We start from the raw sequence: 19,500 nt of genomic DNA on the forward strand, positions 1-19,500 counted from the left end.
CCTGTCCCCATTCCCGGTCCCTGTCCCCACTCCCGGTCCCTGTCCCCATCCCCATTCCCTGTCCCCATTCCCGGTCCCTGTCCCCATTCCCATTCCCTGTCCCCATTCCCCGTCCCTGTCCCCATTCCCATTCCCTGTCCCCATTCCCATTCCCTGTCCCCATTCCCGGTCCCTGTCCCCATTCCCGGTCCCTGTCCCCATTCCCATTCCCTGTCCCCATTCCCATTCCCTGTCCCCATTCCCGGTCCCTGTCCCCATTCCCATTCCCTGTCCCCATTCCCGGTCCCTGTCCCCTCTCACCGACGCCGCCGCCATCGCTCCAGCCCCCCCGGCCCTCACGTGACCGAGCAAACCCCGCGCTGCTCCCGCCGTATTTGCATAGCCCCGCCCCTTGGCCTGGCCCCGCCCCCGCCGGCTGCAGCCGCGTCCGGGCGCTGTTTGCTCCCAGTTCCCTCCCAGTGCTCCCAGTGAGGCGGTACTGGGAGGGAGAGCGCTCCCAGCTCCTTCCCGATGCTCTCACCAACGTTCCCAGTGCTCCCAGTGAGGCGGTACTGGGAGGGAGAGAGCTCCCAGTTCCTTCCCGGTGCTCTCACCATCGTTCCCAGTGCTCCCAGTAAGGCGGTACTGGGAGGGAGAGCGCTCCCAGCTCCTTCCCGGTGCTCTCACCATCGTTCCCAGTGCTCCCAGTAAGGCGGTACTGGGAGGGAGAGCGCTCCCAGCTCCTTCCCGGTGCTCTCACCATCGTTCCCAGTGCTCCCAGTAAGGCGGTACTGGGAGGGAGAGCGCTCCCAGCTCCTTCCCGGTGCTCTCACCATCGTTCCCAGTGCTCCCAGTAAGGCGGTATTGGGAGGGAGAGCGCTCCCAGCTCCTTCCCGGTGCTCTCATCATCGTTCCCAGTGCTCCCAGTAGCGCTCCCAGTGCCGGGCGGGGCGGGGCCGCTTTGGAACCCCCCCAGGGCAGAGCGCGGCTGCTTTTGGGTGTCGGCAGCGCCCGAGCCGGGCTGGGAGCGGAGGAGGAGCGGGAGGGAGAAGAGGGAGAGAGGAGGGAGAAAAGGAAAGGGAAAAAGAGGAGCGGGAGGAAAAGAAGGACCAGGAGGAAGAGGAGCGGGAGGAGGGACAGCGGAGGAGCGGGAGGAGGAGCAGCCCCAGCCCCAACCCCACGCGGTTCCCCCGCTCGGGCCGCGGCTCCTGCGGCTCCGCCGGCATCGCCCCCCCAGAACCGCAGGGGAGCGGGGAGGGGGAGCTCGCCCCAAATCCATCGCGGGGTCTCCGGCAGGGTTGTTTGGCAGGGCAGGGGATGTTTGGGTCTTGCAGGACCCCAAAGCAGAGCCAGAAATGCCCCTGCAGGGACCTTGGGGGGTGCCACGTGGCGATCACCCGGTACCTGCAGGCAGAGGAGGGATATCAGATATGAGAAGGTCGGAGACCGCCCAGCCCCGAGCACCCTCAGCGCTGACAGGGACACAGAGCCCCTGGTCCCCAGCCCTGCACAAGCATTTACTGAGGGCAGAGGGATGGAGACCCCCCCGAGCATCCCCCAGGGTGAAGGGACAGAGACCCCGAGCATCCCCTGGGCTGAGAGGGACAGAGACTGCCCCGAGCACCCCCTGGCACAGGGTGAGAGGGAGGGAGACCACCCAGGCATTCCCTGGGATGAGAATGATGGAGACCCCTGGAGAATGGCCTGGGGTGACAGGGACAGGGACAACCCCCCCAAGCCCCTCCCAAGCATCACCCAGGGCAAGAGGCACAGAGACCCCTCGAGCATCCCCTCGGACCGGACAAAAAAAACACTTGAGTTTTTTGAGTTTTTAAACAGAGATAAGAAATCAAACTTAACTCTGCATAAAATACTTGACGGATATTTGATTTTCCCACAAGTCACTTGTGATGGAAACGCAAACAAATCCCAAACATGAATAAACTGACAATAGAAGCAATTCTGTGGCAATTCCAAGTTTCATCGGTTCCTGCACAGCTCCAGCTCAGCTGCTGGCAGGTTCTGATAAAAGAAAAGTGAAAATTTGTCCCACTAGAGATTTTTCAAAGGAAGGCAAAGCTATGTGTAGCTGTAACAAAGGAGACATGGACGAAGAAAATAATGATTCTCACATTTGGCAAAGCCTCCAAACCTGTGAATTCGGGAGTTATTTGGGAATTTAGACACTTGAGCTGGGTTTTTGGTAGGACTTTAATAGCCTTGTGTTCCTCACCTTGTGGTGAATGATCCTTGTCAGTCTTGCTGGTATCATTTGGTCCCTTTCCTCCAGTCATTTTAACAAACTTTTCTAGGAAGGACAACAAAATATTTTCTTTACACTGGCCACCCACAACAGCCATTTTCCTCATAAATTCTCCCAAAAGTCGCTCAGAGGAAGCTGCATTGAAGTTTCCAAGAGTTCCTCCAGAAAGAGCCAGAACCTCCTGAGAGGAGGGAGCCATGCTGTTGTCAAAGGCACTTGGGGTCAGACAACAATGCCCTGAACTCACTGCGCCAAAATAATGTCTCAATCTGGTTAATAAAATTGTTAGAGAGATGCCTCTGCCCCAATTAAGGTGCTAACGAGACCAAATCCAAAGTGGATTTTATTGAACAGTAAATGTGAGGTAGAGGGAGAGATGGAAGAAAGAGAAAAGGGGGGAGAGCAAGGGAGTGACAGGGACAGAGACCTCCCCTGAGGTGGGGCAAGTGTGACATTGTCCCCTGTGTGCGGGGCCTTCCCAGGGTGGGGGTTTTACACCTGAGCCAGTTTGGGAAAGGGGGGTGGTGTTCACCCCCCACCCCGAGCAGGGATTGCCTCACTGTTTCAGGGTGCAATGTAAGATGTAACCAAAAATATGTTTTCAGTCACCATCTTCATAAACTGTGATAAACAGGTGGGGCAGTGTTCTTTATCTCTTCCACGGCTCAGCCCTGATAAGGCCCTCCAGGGGCTATCTTTTGTTAATGGGCCATTGAGTGCCACTGCAGGACTGATAAAATTACATCATCCCATTGTGGGATGCTCCGCCCAGGGGGAGGAACCAAGCATTCCTACCTGGATATAATCTCAGCCTTCCAACACCAGGACCACCTTGCCTACTGGATTCCCAGAAGACAAGAGCTCCATAACCACCACTGGACCTTCAGAGGAAGACCAGACCCTTCTACAGGATCACCGCTTTGACAGAATCACAATCATCACTCCAACAGGGCTGGAGCCGCCATTTCATCAGACGGGTACCACCACTCTGACCAACGGGGTGTCAGGTTAAATCCTGACTCTGTCAGTCTAAGCCAGTGTTTCTGTATCATTGCCTTGAGCTCAGTTTTCTTATTCAATTGTCATTCTGGCTCAGACTGTCCCCCTGGATTGCCTTCAAACCAGTACAAAACTCAGTGTGCTCATACCTTGTTTTCCTCCCAAAACAGAATTTCCCATCCGCAGACATTCGTGAAATGGAGGTGAAGGCTGTGAGGAAGAGGAAGATGCCCTGGGACACCCAGGCAGGTGAGGAGGAAGTCACTGCCCCTTTCCCCCTCTCTCCTGCTCCACCTCCCAGCCCAGCACGGCCCCCGGCTGCAGGACAGCCCCACTGCCGACCCCGTCCTGCTGGGGATGCACTGGGGGGATCTCCTTCCCCTTCCCTCTGGCACAGGGGCAAATCTCATAGTCTCCTTGTCCTTCCTCCCTCAGACAAGGAGCTGAGGATGGAGACAAGGAAGGACAAATCCCTGCGGCAGAACCTCCCTGAAAAGGCCGTTTTGAGCAGCTCCACAGCATTGGAATCCAACAAGGAGGAAAAGCCCTGGAGATCCCACAGGAGGAGGAGCTGCAAACCCAGCCCAGGGTGCTCTGAGGAGGAAAGACCCACCCTGTGCCAGGAAGGTGGACAGAGGTTCAGCCAGATCTTGGAGCTGGTGGTCCATGAGCAGGTTCACCATGGGGAGAAGCCCTACAAGTGCTTGGAGTGTGGGAAGAGCTTCAGGCAGAGCAACAGCCTGATCTGCCACCAGATGATCCACACCGGGGAATGGCCCTACGAGTGTGGGGAGTGTGGGAAGGGCTTCAGCTGCAGCTCTGCCCTCGTCATCCACCAACGCATCCACACTGGGGAGAGGTCCTAGGAGTGTCCCCAGTGTCAGAAGAGGTTTCAGACCAGCTCCAATCTCCTCCTGCACCAGCGCATTCACACAGAGGAGAGGCCCTTCTGCTGCCCTGACTGTGGGAAGGGCTTCAAGCAAAACTCCACCCTTGTCACCCACTGGTGCATCCACACCGGGGAGAGGCCCTACAAGTGTCCCCAGTGTGGGAAGAGCTTCACCCAGAGCTCTCACTTGACCCAACACCAACGGAGGCACCAGTAAGGGAAGCTCTGTGAGTGCCCGGACTGCAGGAAGAGCTTCGTGCCCTGCTCCAACTCCATCCCCCATGGGAGGACTCACTTTGCTCAGAGCCCTGGTGACCCACATTCCCTGTGATCCCTGCTGAGAAGACACCTGGCTGGTGGTCTCCATGTCCTCCTGGATCCCCATAGGCACCTGGATGAACACAGAGGCAGGAACATCCACCAGGACTCTGCTCTAAACTGGAAATTCATTGGGAGAAAGTGATTTCTTGACTTTACACCCCAAAAAATCTCACCCACTCTGTTCAGTTATTTACTCTGATGGCATCAAGCAGCGCTGCATGATCTTCTAGGTCTTTTCAATTTAAATAATTTCTTTCTTCACCATGTCTAAACAACCAAAACTGGGGTGAAAATAAAGAAATTAGGCAAAGAGATCTAAAGCTGCACCATTTACCAGGATTTGGGGGTGAATTTGGGGTTGGTTCAATAGAATATTTGGGAAGATTTGGGTGTTCTGAAGCTATCAAAGGCAGGGCACATGTCCACAATTGTCGGCGAACCCAATGGGAAGAATGATGATGTCTGACTTATTTCAGAAGGCGGAATGATTTCTTTATTATAATTATGCTATGATATATTAATATACTATATAAAAGAGGATACTAAAAACTACATGCTACTCTCTCTAACCATCATATCTCACTCCCTCACAACTCGTGACCCTGTTCTCCAGAGTCCAGACACAGGTGGATCCAATTGGCCATCAGGCCCAAACAATCCACTGTGATCCAACCAGGCATTCGCTCTAGGTAAACAATCTCCAAACACATTCCACAAGAGAAAAACAAGGAGCAGAAATAGAAAGTGTTTTCTCTTTCACTTCTCTCTGTGCACCTTTATAAAAATCCCGAGAGAGAGAGAAATGTGCTTGCCACATATCACATATCACATTTTTAGTATAAATTTAAAAAAAAATTAAAAATAAAAAACTGCATCTGCAAGTCTTCTGCAGGACCCTGCAAAAGAGAGCAAACACATCTCAAGAGGCCCCCTTATCAATTTGCTAGCTATCAATCAAAAGCCAAATCACATACTGATGTGGAATGTTCAGAGATCCTTTACCTGCAAACCATCTATCAAATCTCTAAAACAAAGCTTACAATACAAAAACACAAACAACAAGGAAAAGAATGCTCAAAGTTCAAAGTCCAAACAGCTGATTCTCAGGAGAAGGTGTCCATTGTCTGGAAACGTTTATCTTGACATCCTCAAAAGTCCTTCTCATTGCTGAAACAGAGAACTGCTGAATCCTGAAACAAAACAACTGAAGAAAGTCCAAATAACCATTAAAAAACCCATAAAGAAAAACCAAATGCGACATCATATAATTATCAAACACCAAAACACTGAATGTCATCCCAGAGACTTCAACAACCGATAAAACCAACTCTGGGCTGATCGTCAACCATGCAAACATACCTTTCTTGTGCAAAAACCCATCACCAAATAAAAAAGAAAAAAACCTGAAAAATCTCTGAAATGCCATGGCCAAAACTCTTAAATCGACCACTTTTTCCTTGTTTTCTTGTCAACCACCTCTATTTAATTAATCTTAAATCTAACTTCAATGATACTGTTTTTTTTTTTGTTTTGTTTTTTTTTTTTTTTTTTTTCCCGAACTCATGGGATCAGAAGAATGCCCAGCAAGTAGCAGGCTTTAAGACCCTGCGCAGCTGGCGGCCCCGGTCCATGCGGGCGGAGCCAAGATCCCAAACCCGGCCGTGGGGGACGCGGGGCCCTCCGGCCGGGGGGCTGGACCAATCGGCCCCAGCCCGGCCGGCGAGGCGGGGTCTTCATCTTCACAGCCCGCCCCCACCACGCGGCCAGCATCACGGCAACTCCTCCAGCATTTTGTTCATCCCGCACCTCAAACGAGAGCATGACACAAGAACTGCCCCAGGGCTCAGCAGAGAAGGTGCTTTCCCCAGAGAAATGTTGATTCTCAGGACTTGCGGCACGGCTGGGCCGGCACGCAGCTCCCTGACCCCTGGCAGCACCCCCACGCTCTCCGGGCACAAGACCAGCGGCAGCATTCCCAGAACTCATCCCCCCCGCCCCCCAAACGGGAGCGGGAGGGACGAGGGGCCTCGAGCTCCCGCGGGAATCCCCCACCCAAGCAAGAATTGGACCAAGAAAAACTCTGTTCCCCAGAAAGGCACTAAACTTCATAACCTCCACTTTCGCGGCAGCTGCAAGGAGCTGCCGAGGAGCGCCAGCACCAGGGAACAGGCCGGGAGGGGACCCCGGGCTGATTGGAGGCGGCGGGGTCCGCTCCAGCACGGCCCCAGGCTGCTGCTGCTCGCTGCTGCTGCTGGTGGCAGCGCCTGGGGACCCGGCGAAAGCCGCGGGAGGCGGCGGGGCAGCCGGGACCGGCGGGGCCGGCGCGGGCGTCAGAGCTGATGTGGGCGGCGGAGCTGACGCGGGGAGGTCCTCGGCCTCGGCTGCCGATGGCTCAATCGCCGGCTGCGGCGCCGGGGGGCTGGCTTCCAGCGCGGGAGGACCGGCTGCCGGTGCGGGGAGCGCGGCCGCCGCCGCGGGAGCGATGACGGGCGGTGCCGGAGGCGCGGCCGCCGACTCCGAGGCAGGGGCGGGCGCGGCGAGCGGGGCCGGCGCGGGAGCCGGCGGGGGAGCCGGCGCGGGCGGTGTCTCCGCCCCTGCCGAAGTGGCTTCAGGCGGGCTCTCAGCGGCGGGTGTGTCTCCCAGCTCCGAATGGGCAGGAGGAGGAGGAGGCACGGCTGCGGGCGGGCGGAGCGGCGAGGGAGGCGGTGTCTCCGCGTCCGCCGGGGTCGGGAGCGGGCCCGCCCCCTCCGAGGGGAGGAGGGGGGGCTCACACGCTGCAGGAACAGGAGGTGGAGGAGGCAGTGAAAAAAACCTCCCTCTGAGCAGAAGCAAACTTCTGAGCCACGGACAAAGGCTCTGCCCCCCTCCTTTCGCGGGGGGGCACCTGCCGCAAAGACTGGACTATCGAAAAAGGGGTCCATTTCTGGACTATCGGAAGAAGCTCGAAATAAATTCTCATGTATCGAAACGCTCGGAGATCTCGCATGACGCTTTGCCTGATGAGGAAATACAGGGATCTCCAAGCTTCTGGATTCAGGGAAAAACCCAGATCCCCGAAAAAAACACGAGTGTCTGCATAGTCAAGAAACTCCAATAAATCATCCTCAGGGATATAAATTCCATAGACCTTAGACAAATCTCTCCAGACGGCAAATATACGGCCATGTACACAATACAGACCAGTGTCTATATCTTCAGACATTTCTTCCCAAAGTTAAAGTCCACCCCAGGTCAGGGCAGTACTATAATCAAAAATCAGTACCTTTTCAAAGGCAGGCAGAGGCGTCCGGTTACGGCAACTGCTCGGGGCTGCACCTGGTCCTGTAGAGAGGGTTCCCACGGCGTCTTACTTCCCCTATCCCTCGCAGGGACGTCGGACATGCCTTTTCAAGAGGGTTCACTTCCTTTTCCGTGTAAAATCACGGTTGTGGACCGATCCAGGTCCTGGTTCTTCATTCAACGTTCGGGGTCACCACTTGTTGTAGATGTCGGCGAACCCAATGGGAAGAATTATGATGTCTGACTTAGTTCAGAAGGCTGAATGATTTCTTTATTATAATTATGCTATGATATATTAATATACTATATAAAAGAGGATACTAAAAACTACATGCTACTCTCTCTAACTATCATATCTCACTCTCCCCACAACTCGTGACCCTGTTCTCCAGAGTCCAGACACAGGTGGATGCGATTGGCCATCAGGCCCAAACAATCCACCGTGATCCAACCAGGCATTCCCTCTAGGTAAACAATCTCCAAACACATTCCACAAGAGAAAAACAAGGAGCAGAAATAGAAAATGTTTTCTCTTTCACTTCTCTCTGTGCACCTTTATAAAAATCCTGAGAGAGAGAGAAATGTGCTTGCCACAGGGATGGACACTGATGGTTTCTGTGCCAGGCTCTCTGAGCCCAGCCCAGCTCCCTGCAAGCTCTGCCAGCTGCCCTGAGCTCTGTGCAGCACCCAGGGCCTCTCCCCAGCACAGCCCAGCCGGCTCTGGCCCCACAGCTCTGCTCAGCCCAGGCTGCTCTGGCCACTGGCCCCACGGCCTCAGCCCCTGGCCAGGGCACAGCAGCAGCTGCAGCTCAGCCAGGACTCAGCCCCAGCCATGGGGGAAGGGGCTTGGCCAAGGCCAAAGGAGGCTCCCTGGGTGCCCTGCTCCCCTCGGGCTGAGGTGCTGAGAGCTCTGCAGCCCCTGCTGCCATCCCATCTGCCCAGGCCAGCACAAGAGCCCGGCCTTGGGGCCCTCCAGAGCTGCTCCTGCTCCAGGCCCAGGGCCCATCCCAGAGCTGGGGCAGCCACAAAGCTGTCTTAGGGTGACGTTATGGTGCTTGTATCCCCAGTCATGTGTTCTGTTTATGCCTGATATTATGTTCTGCGCCATTAGCACTGACTCTGAAAATGAAGGATTTTTTTGTCTTTTTATCAGCTTGCTCACCTCCTGCCATGGTCTGTGTCTAGGAGAGGTTTGGCTTGCTTGCTTGCTTGCTTTTCGCTTTTCTTTTGCTTTTGCTTATTAGTTAGTTTAGCTAGGCTAGGCAGTCCAATTTTTACCCTGGACTGTTTTTTTTCCTCCTTCCCTTTCCCCATTCTGAATATCATCTGAACCTGCTCCGGACCGGGACCTGGGAAACACCAAGAGACACCGGGAGCCTGCACTTTGTGACCTGCAGCAGCCATCCCCTGCGCCAGAGTCCGAGAACTGGGCGACCACTCCCAGAGAGACTTTCTGAATTTGTCACCTCTTCAGAACGGTGAAAGAGTTTTGTCATCTGGTGTTGTTTTTGTACTGGGGAGTGTTTTGCTTGTTAAATAAACAGGTTTTTTTCCACTAATCTCCCAGGGAGTTCTTCCCGAACCAGGTGGGGAAGGGGCCGTGAAGGTTTGCTTTCTGGGGGCTTCTTCCGGAGGTCTTCTCCCAAATTTGCCCTAATCTTGGACAATCTAATCTGTGCCCATTTCTGTTCATTGCTTCTCTGATGGGGATGGAGCCTCAGCCACTTGGAGGCTGCTGATGAATTTTACTACTCCACAGGGCTCTTCTTTCTTGAGCTCTTCAGTTCAGGAATTCAGTGAGAAAGGCTCATAAAGATTTGTTTAAAACTTCCAAACAAGAAAAGCCCATGGGAATAATTGAAGTTTTCAATTCTTCTGTGATGAATTAGACAGGTTTCAGTAGTGTATTTAAAGTGAATATACTGTTTTGGAAACTATGCAGAGAGAACTGTTTTGTCCTGTTTTCTTTTCCAGTTTTTCCTGTTTAGAGATGGATATCAGCAATGTCCAGTTGATATTGACCCCCAGCACCTCCTAATGCAGTCTGAATTAATGTGAAAATCAAGACCCTTCATGGCTGACAATCAATAACACTTTGTCCCCAACCCCTCCCCACAATTTCCCTCATCCAACCCCTGGCACTCAGAGCAGCTGAGGAATGGAGTCACACCCAGGGATGTCCCCAGGGCTCAGGATTGGGGCCAGGTCAGTGAAATCTCTTGATTGCTGATCTGGATGAGGCCATCGAGGGCACCCTCAGTTCCCAGGTGAGCCCAAGCTGGGTGGGAGTGTGGCTGTGCTGGAGGGCAGAAGCTCTGCAGAGGGATCTGGACAGGCTGGAGCCATGGGCCCAGGACAATTGGATGAGGTTCACCAAGGCCAAGGGCCAGGTCCTGTCCTGGGCTCACAACCACCCCAAATCCCTGGCTGTGCCCTGCCCCTGATCCCCACAGCCTGTCCTGTTTCCTTCATGCCTGCATTGCCAGGGACTTTCTGGGACAAGGGAACTGTGCTCTGGGGATGGAGGGAGGTCCAAGTGCCACCACTGGAGTGGGAACCACAACTCATCAGGTTTGTGTCCTTTGGTGGTCAGGAACTGGTGAGACTCAGAGGCACAGAAAGTTTCTCTTCATGGCCAACAGACCATGGTTGAACAGGACACAATTTAATAACAATCACACTCTTCCCTGAGCAGTGTGCAACGTCCCAGCAGTGTCTGATGAGTCCAGCATCCATAAGTGATTCCCATACTAGAACTGATTTTAGACAACCGTGGTTCCGTGATAGAAATAAACACAATTAAGTTCTTGTATCAGGATGATTGTCCTGCAGTGGGGGCAAAACAGCTCAAACAATTCCTGATTTGCAAAGCTGTCAGTGGTGGATGGCGAAGAGATGTCACAGAGCCCTTTTCTATGATGGCAGAGTCTTCTCTGTGGCCTCACAGCCTGTTCTGTGATGTCACACTGCCAGCCTGTAATGTCACAGCCGACTTTGTGACATCACAACCTCCTCTATGATGTCACAGCCTGCTCTGTGATGTCACAGCCTGCTGTGTGATGGCAGAACTCACTTAGCATGTCACACAGCACCTTTGTGGGCTCACAGACCCACCCTGTGATGTCACAACACCCTCAGTGATGGAACACAGCCACCCTATAATGTCACAGCACACTCTTTGACCTCACAGCTCGCTCTGCTCTGTGATGTCATACAGGCATGCTCTGATGTCACAGCCTGCTCTGTGATGTCACTTAATAAACCAGGGATGTCACTGCCTACTATATGATGTCACAACCTGGTCTGTGATGTCACACAATCACAGAATTGCTGGGTTGGAAGAGACCTTCAAGATCATCAAGTCCAGCCCATGCCCTAACACCACCTCAGCTAAACCATGGCACTGAGTGCCACATCCAGTCTTTTTTTTAAACACATCCCAGAAGGTGACTCCACCACATCCCTGGACAGACAATTCCAGGAATTTATCACCCTTTCCATCAAAAACTTTGTTCCTAATATCCAACCTAAATTTCCCTTGGTGCAGCTTAAGACACTGTCCTCTGGTCCTGTCAGTTGTTGTGAGGAGAGAGACCGACCCCCACCTGACTGCAACCACCATTCAGGGAGTGTAGAGAGTGATAAGGTCACCTCTGAGTCTTCTCCAGGATAAACAACTCCAGCTCCCTCAGTCATTTCTCACAGGACTTGTGTTCCAGGCCCCTCACCAGCCTTGTTGTCCTTCTCTGGACACGCTCCAGCCTGTCCATGTCCTTCCCAAATTGGGGAGCCCAGAACTGGACACAGCACTCAAGGAAAGGTGCCAGTACAGGGGAAGAATGCCAAACACACCAGTGCCAAGTACAGAGGAAGAATGACCTCCCTGCTCCTGCTGGCCACACCATTCCTGGTCCAGCCCAGGAGCCATTGGCCTTCTTGGCCACCTGGGCACACTGCTGGCTCATGTCCAGCCTGCTGTCGACCAGTGCCCCCAGGTCCCTTTCTGCCTGGGCACTGTCCAGCCACACTGTCCCCAGCCTAGAGCATTGCAGGGGGTTATTGTGGCCAAAATGCAGGACTGGGCACTTGGAGTGGTTAAACTTCATCTTACTGGAAACCATTCCAGGTGTCCCTGCAGAGCCCTCCTACCTTCCAACAGATGGACACACGCTCCCAGCTTAGTGTCATCTGCAGATTTACTAATGAAGGACTCAATCCCCTCATCCATGTGGTCAATAAAAATATTGAACAGAGCTGGCCCAGCACAGAGCCCTGAGGGACAGCACTGGTGACTGTCCCCAGCTGGATGCAGCACCGCTCACCACCACTCTCTGGGCCGGCCATCCAGCCAGTTCTGAACCCAGCACAGAGTGCTCCTGGCCCAGCTGTGGGCTGCAGCTTTTCCAGGAGTGTGCTGTGGGTGACAGTGTCAAAGGCCTTGCTGGAGTCCAAACAGACACATCCACAGCCTTTCCTGCATCCACCAGGAGGGTCACCTGGTCATGAAAGGAGACCCGGTTGGTCAAACACGACCTGCCCCTGCTAAACCCCTGCTGGGTTTAGCACCACAAAGGTGGCTGTGACATCATAGAGCTGGCTGTGACATCACAGGCTGGGCTGTGACATCACAGGGCAGATTTTGTGATATCACAGAGCAGACTGGGACCTCAAAGAGCAGGGTGTGACATCACAGGGCACCTGTATGAAATCACAGGTGACCTGTTACATCTCAGAGTGGGCTGTGTGACATCACAGGGGCTGTTTGAGGTCACTGGGGAGGTCACTCCACCCCTGCCCCCCCTCCCAGTTACCCCAGAGAAGTCCAACGCTGCTCGTGCACAGCGGGGTCCCCTGTCCCCGCGGGTCCCCCCGCCCCCGGCGCCGCAGCCTCCCCCAGAGGATGTTCCACGAGATCGACCCCAGAGCCTGACACGGGGACGGGGGCTGTGGACAGCTGGGGTGGGACAGGGGGACAGGGACCCTCCGGCAGCGTCCCTCTGTCCCCCAGGGCCAGAGCCTGGGCCAGGGCTCCTTCACCCTGTTACCAACGAGGTCTTGAGAGTGCTGAAAAAATCCCCAGTAAGGGATCAGCAAAAACCAGATTTAATATTCAGTGACAGCACCACAAAGTTCCTTGGCAAGAGTCACTCTGCTCCTGACTGGACACTTCAGGTACAGAAAAGGAAACAAAGCAACAACAAAACCAAAAAAAAAAAATCCAGGCACTGAAATCAGAAATAAACTGAGAACTGGGGCTTTCATTGCTATAGAAAAGAACTGTCCTTCTTGTCCAGGTGCCCATGGCCAGAACTGGGATTTCACCTCCAACACTGCCTGTTGTGACAGACTGGAGGAGATTGTTGGCTGGAAACATTTCATGTGTGGGGAGGAAGGGGCAGGTCCAGCCTAGCCCTGCCCTGGAACCCCAGCCCTGCCCTGCCCTGGAACCCCAATCCCCCCAGAGCCTCTATCCCAGCCCAGCAGTGTCTGCCAGTCCCTGGCACAGCACAGGCAATGCTCCACAGCCACCTCTGGAGCCCCCAGCCCAGCTCCTGAGTGACCAAATGACCCCAAGTCCCACCTGGGGAAGGGCCCAGGAACACCAAATGGTATTTGAGGCTGAGCACAAGGCAAGCACACATCTTGACCCAGCGTCCTCTTGGAATTTCTCTCTGAACCCAGCTGGAATCCAGGAGTTGGTAGCTGTGTGTGTGCTCCTGTGTATCTTTTTTGTCTTTCTCTTTCTGTGTCTTCTTCTTCTAAATATGTCCCCTCACAAATTTTGATTAACTTCAAATAGAACAGGCTTAGAGTTTGTGAATTTGAATGGGCCAAGGTAATGCTTTGAGAAGTGTTTTGTGTGAATTGAATGTAATATTAAACTTCCGCCAAAGTTTCCCTGATTTTCTAAAGTTGCCAGTAAAGGCTGTTTTGTTGTTTGGAGCTCCGGAGAATCTCTTGTTGGTATTTCTCCAGTGCACCCAACTCAGAGGACACAAACAATTGTAATTCCTCTTAAATGTCTCCTTGAGAGAGTTGTTTGGGGGATGGGAGTCAGGGCTTGTGTGTCCTGCTTGGCACAGCCCAGGCAGGGTTTTCACAGCCCCATTCCACACTCCATTTCCCAGCTGGAGCCGCTGGTGCCTCTGAGTTCTGCTGCCCCAGCCCCAGGGACGCTCTCCTTGTCTGCCCATTCCCCCACGGTCTCTGGGCAGGGATGGCCTCAGTGGGGGCTGCTGACATCCTCAGCAACTTGGAGGCTGCTGCTGAATTTTACTGCTCCAGAGGCTTCTTCAGCCTTCAGCTCTTCAGTTCAGCAATTCAGTGTCCCAGAGCTCATTAACATTCCAAACACCTTAACAAGCCAAACCTCTGGGAATAAGGTAAGTGTTCAAATCATTTGTGGTTAATTAGCCCAATTATAAAAACCTCTTCAAAGTGAATACACTAGATTTAAAAAGACAGTGAGAAAAGATTTTTTTGGTCCTGTTTAGTTTTTTTTTTCTGTTAATACATTGATATGTGCACTCTCCAATTGACACTGAATCCAAGTACCTCCTCATGCAGTTTGAACAGATATGAAAATCAAGACCCTTCATGGCTGACAATCAGTCAGACTCTGTCCCTACCCCCACCCCACCATTTCCCCCATCCAAGCCCTGGCACTCAGAGCAGCCTTGTGCAAATCTGAGCTCCCTCCAGCCCAGGCTGCACCTGCAGGTTTCAGCTCCTTGGCTCCAACTCCCCCCTGCTTTCCTTGGAGAAGGAACTGCCCGAGACACAGAGGGATGTTCATTTCTTGTCAGCCAACAAAGCCAAGGGAAGGCACAGCTCCACCAAATGCAAAAGTCATTCCTCTGCTGGATATTAACTCCACTGTGCACAGCAGACAGTCCCAGAGCAATGGAAAACACCTTCTGTGCCCAGCACAGATCCCAAGGCCCCCCAACCCCTCCCTGTCCCGATTCTGCCCAGATTTGCTCTTTGCACACACGAGTCACAGGCTGAAGTCAGGAGCTCCCTCCATGCCCAGAGGGAGGAAAAGAGGGAAAGTGGATGAAGAGCTCTCCTGTGCAGAGCCAAGGTCCAAGTGCCCCTGCAGTGGCAACCACAACTCATCAGGTTTGTGTCCTTTGGGCTCAGGGATGGTGACACTCAGAGGCACAGAAAGGTTTCTTGCCAACAAACAGAAGTTGAACATTTGAACAGTTTAATAACCATCGCAGCTCTTCCCTCAGCTCTCTGTGATGTCCCAGCAGCATCTGACATGTCCCCCATCCCCAAGGGATTTCTGTACAGGAACAGTTTTAGACAAAGACAAAAGAAAAGGTAGTTCTGTGATAGATATGAACACCAATAAGGATGTTGACTAATATGGTTTTTTTTTGAACTTCAGAAAGATTGGACCACTCCCTAAAGCTCAAAGCACAAAATCAGTCAGGTGAGAGGCACTTGAATGACCAGAAAGCATCTGGAGGAGAAACACTTGGAGCAATAGGAAGTACATAGATCCAGCTGGTCGAGTGAAGAGATTTCCTTAAACAAGGCCATTTAAACAGGAGAGTGGGAAACACCTGAAGGAAGAGGGAGATGATATAATAAAGATAATATTGGTGACTCAAGGAGACAGGAAGATCAGTATTTCTTCTCCTTCTCCCATTAGTACACTTCCAGGAAATTCCTGTTCCTGGAGGGAAAACTTTGCTATTTCTTAAAAATACTCAAGTGACCTAGATAATAAAAATGTGCCATTATATTAATAAAATAAAAAATATTAAAACTTTTGCCCCGTTTCCAGGCAGACATCAGCTGTGTGCCCATGACCAGGCAGTGCCACTTGTGCCCTGAGGTGCCGAGCTGGGATTGGATCTCTCAGAGAGGAGCTGAGGGAGAGCAGAGCACCTTGCAAGCTGCAGGTCCCTGCCAGCCCCGCAGGGCTCCTGTGCCATCAACATCTGCTCTGCTCCATCCTGAAACAGGGCCCAGCATGGTGCCGGGACCATCAGAGAGCTGAGGTGTGTGCTGGAATTCAATGCCCTCCCCATGGCGCAGCAGCCCTGCATTTCCCTGCTCCAGCCTTGGTCTCCAGCACAGCCATGGAGGCTCTTTGGGCTCCTGAGTGTTCCTGCTGTGTCCATGCCCCCAAGGGCACAGAGCAGCCTCCTCTCTCGGGCACTTGCCTGTTTTCCATGCCTTGCACAGGCGCTGGCCCTGCCCCACAAGGCCTGGGCTGAGTCCTGCCCTGCACGCTCAGCCAGGCTGGGATGGACACTGATGGTTTCTGTGCCAGGCTCTCTGAGCCCAGCCCAGCTCCCTGCAAGCTCTGCCAGCTGCCCTGAGCTCTGTGCAGCACCCAGGGCCTCTCCCCAGCACAGCCCAGCCGGCTCTGGCCCCACAGCTCTGCCCAGCCCAGGCTGCTCTGGCCACTGGCCCCACGGCCTCAGCCCCTGGCCAGGGCACAGCAGCAGCTGCAGCTCAGCCAGGACTCAGCCCCAGCCATGGGGGAAGGGGCTTGGCCAAGGCCAAAGGAGGCTCCCTGGGTGTCCTGCTCCCCTCGGGCTGAGGTGCTGAGAGCTCTGCAGCCCCTGCTGCCATCCCATCTGCCCAGGCCAGCACAAGAGCCCGGCCTTGGGGCCCTCCAGAGCTGCTCCTGCTCCAGGCCCAGGGCCCATCCCAGAGCTGGGGCAGCCACAAAGCTGTGCCCATTGCTGGTCACTGCTGCTCTGATGGGGATGGATCCTCAGCCACTTGGAGGATGCTGATGAATTTTACTACTCCAGAGGCTTCTTCTTTCTTGAGCTCTTCAGTTCAGGAACTCAGTGAAAAAGGCTCATAACTATTTATTTAAAACTCCCAAACAAGAAATGCTGCTGGGAATAATTGAAGTTTTCAATCCTTCTGAGGTTAATTAGACAGATTTCAGAAGTGTATTTAAAGTGAATATACTGTTTTGAAAACTATGCAGAGAGAACTGTTTTGTCATGTTTTTCCTGTTTGTAGTTTGATATCAGCAATGTCCAATTGATATTGACCCCCAGCACCTCCTAATGCAGTTTGAATAGATGTGAAAATGAGGACCCTTCATGGCTGACAATCAATCACACTTTGTCCCTACCCCCTCCCCACAATTTCCCTCATCCAACCCCTGGCACTCAGAGCAGCTGAGGAATGGAGTCACACCCAGGGATGTCCCCAGGGCTCAGGATTGGGGCCAGGTCAGTGAAATCTCTTGATTGCTGATCTGGACGAGGCCATCGAGGGCACACCCAGGCAGTTCCCAGGTGACCCCAAGCTGGGTGGGAGTGTGGCTGTGCAGGAGGGCAGGAAGCTCTGCAGAGGGATCTGGACAGGCTGGAGCCATGGGCCCAGGACAATTGGATGAGGTTCACCAAGGCCAAGGGCCAGGTCCTGCCCTGGGCTCACAACCACCCCAAATCCCTGGCCGTGCCCTGCCCCTGATCCCCACAGCCTGTCCTGTTTCCTTCATCCCTGCATTGCCAGGGACTTTCTGGGACAAGGGAGCTCTGCTCTGGGGATGGAGGCAGGTCCAAGTGCCACCACTGGAGTGGGAAACACAACTCATCAGGTTTGTGTCCTTTGGGGGTCAGGAACTTGTGAGACTCAAGAGGCACAGAAAGTTTCTCTTCATGGCCAACAGACCTTGGTTGCACAGGACACAATTTAATAACAATCACACTCTTCCCTGAGCAATGTGCAACGTCCCAGCAACGTCTGATGAGTCCAGCATCCACAAGTGATTTCCATACTAGAACTGATTTTAGACAAACATGGTTCTGTGATAGAAATAAACACAATTAAGTTATTGTATCAGGATTATTGTCCTGCAGTGGGGGCAAAACAGCTCAGACAATTCCTGATTTGCAAAGCTGTCAGTGGTGGATGGCGAAGAGATGTCACAGAGCCCTTTTCTATGATGGCAGAGTCTTCTCGGTGGCCTCACAGCCCGTTCTGTGATGTCACACAGCCAGCCTGTAATGTCACAGCCGACTTTGTGACATCACAACCTCCTCTGTGATGTCACAGCCTGCTCTGTGATGGCAGAACTCACTTAACTTGTCACACAGCACCTTTGTGGGCTCACAGACCCACCCTGTGATGTCACAACACCCTCAGTGATGGAACACAGCCACCCTATAATGTCACAGCACACTCTTTGACCTCACAGCTTGCTCTGCTCTGTGATGTCATACAGGCATGCTGTGATGTCACAGCCTGCTCTGTGATGTCACATAATAAACCAGGGATGTCACAGCCAACTATATGATGTCACAACCTGGTCTGTGATGTCACAACCTGGTCTGTGATGTCACACAATCACAGAATTGCTGGGTTGGAAGAGACCTTTAAGATCATCAAGTCCAGCCCATGCCCTAACACCACCTCAGCTAAACCATGGCACTGAGTGCCACATCCAGTCTTTTTTTAAACACATCCCATGATGGTGACTCCACCACCTCCCTGGACGGACAGTTCCAGTAATTTATCACCCTTTCCATAAAAAAAATTTTTCCTAATATAAAACCTAAATTTCCCTTGGTGCAGCTTAAAACACTGTCCTCTGGTCCTGTCAGTTGCTGTGAGGAGAGAGACCGACCCCCACCTGACTGCAACCACCTTTCAGGGAGTGTAGAGAGTGATAAGGTCACCTCGGACTCTTCTCCTAGCTGAACAACCCCAGCTCCCTCAGTCGTTCCTCACAGGACTTGTGTTCCAGACCCCTCACCCACCTTGTTGCCCTCCTCTGGACATACTCCAGGGCCTCTGTGTCTGTCCTAAATTGGGGGGCCCAGAACTGGACAAAGCACTCGAGGAACGGTGCCAGTACAGGGGAAGACTGACCTCCCTGCTCCTGGTGGCCACACCATTCCTCATCCAGCCCAGGAGCCATTGGCCTTCTTGGCCACCTGGGCACACTGCTGGCTCATGTCCAGCCTGCTGTCGACCAGTGTCCTCAGGTCCCTTTCTGCCTGGGCACTGTCCAGCCACACCGTACCCAGCCTAGAGCAGTGCAGAGGGTTATTGTGGCCAAAATGCAGGACTGGGCATTTGGGCTTGTTAAACTTCATCTTATTGGACTCTGCCCATCCCTCCAACTGTTCCAGGTGTTCCTGCAGAGCCCTCCTACCTTCCAACAGATGGACACACGCTCCCAGCTTAGTGCCATCTGCAGATTTACTAATGAAGGACTCAATTCTCTCTCATCCATGTGGTCAATAAAAATATTGAACAGAGCTGGCCCAGCACAGAGCCTTGAGGGACAGCACTGGTGACTGTCCCCAGCTGGATGCAGCACCGCTCACCACCACTCTCTGGGCCGGCCATCCAGCCACTTCTGAACCCAGCACAGAGTGCTCCTGTCCCAGCCGTGGGCTGCAGCTTTTCCAGGAGTGTGCTGTGGGTGACAGTGTCAAAGGCCTTGCTGGAGTCCAAATAGACACATCCACAGCCTTTCCTGCATCCACCAGGAGGGTCACCTGGTCATGAAAGGAGACCAGGTTGGTCAAACACGACCTAGCCCTCCTAAACCCCTGCTGGCTGGGTCTGACACCCTGGCCATCCTGGAAGTGCTGTGTGATGGCACTCAGTGTGAACTGTTCCATGACCTTACCGGGTACTGAGGTCAGGCTGACTGGCCTGGAATTACCAGGATCCTCCTTCCCACCCTTGCTGTGAATGGGTGTCACATTGGGCAGCTTCCAGTCATCTGGGACCTCACCAGTGAGCCAGGGCTGCTGGTAAATGATGGAGA

The 19,500-nt window shown here is 53.3% G+C and overlaps 1 pseudogene; it reads left to right on the top strand.

Moving 5' to 3' along the window:
- The first annotated feature begins 3,438 nt into the window (after window positions 1–3,438).
- Window positions 3,439–19,500, top strand: part of LOC137464240 (zinc finger protein ZFP2-like) — a 150,560-nt pseudogene continuing 134,498 nt past the window's right edge.

Source organism: Anomalospiza imberbis, chromosome 39 (genome assembly GCF_031753505.1).
Source record: "Anomalospiza imberbis isolate Cuckoo-Finch-1a 21T00152 chromosome 39, ASM3175350v1, whole genome shotgun sequence".
NCBI classification, from domain to species: Eukaryota; Metazoa; Chordata; class Aves; order Passeriformes; family Viduidae; genus Anomalospiza; species Anomalospiza imberbis.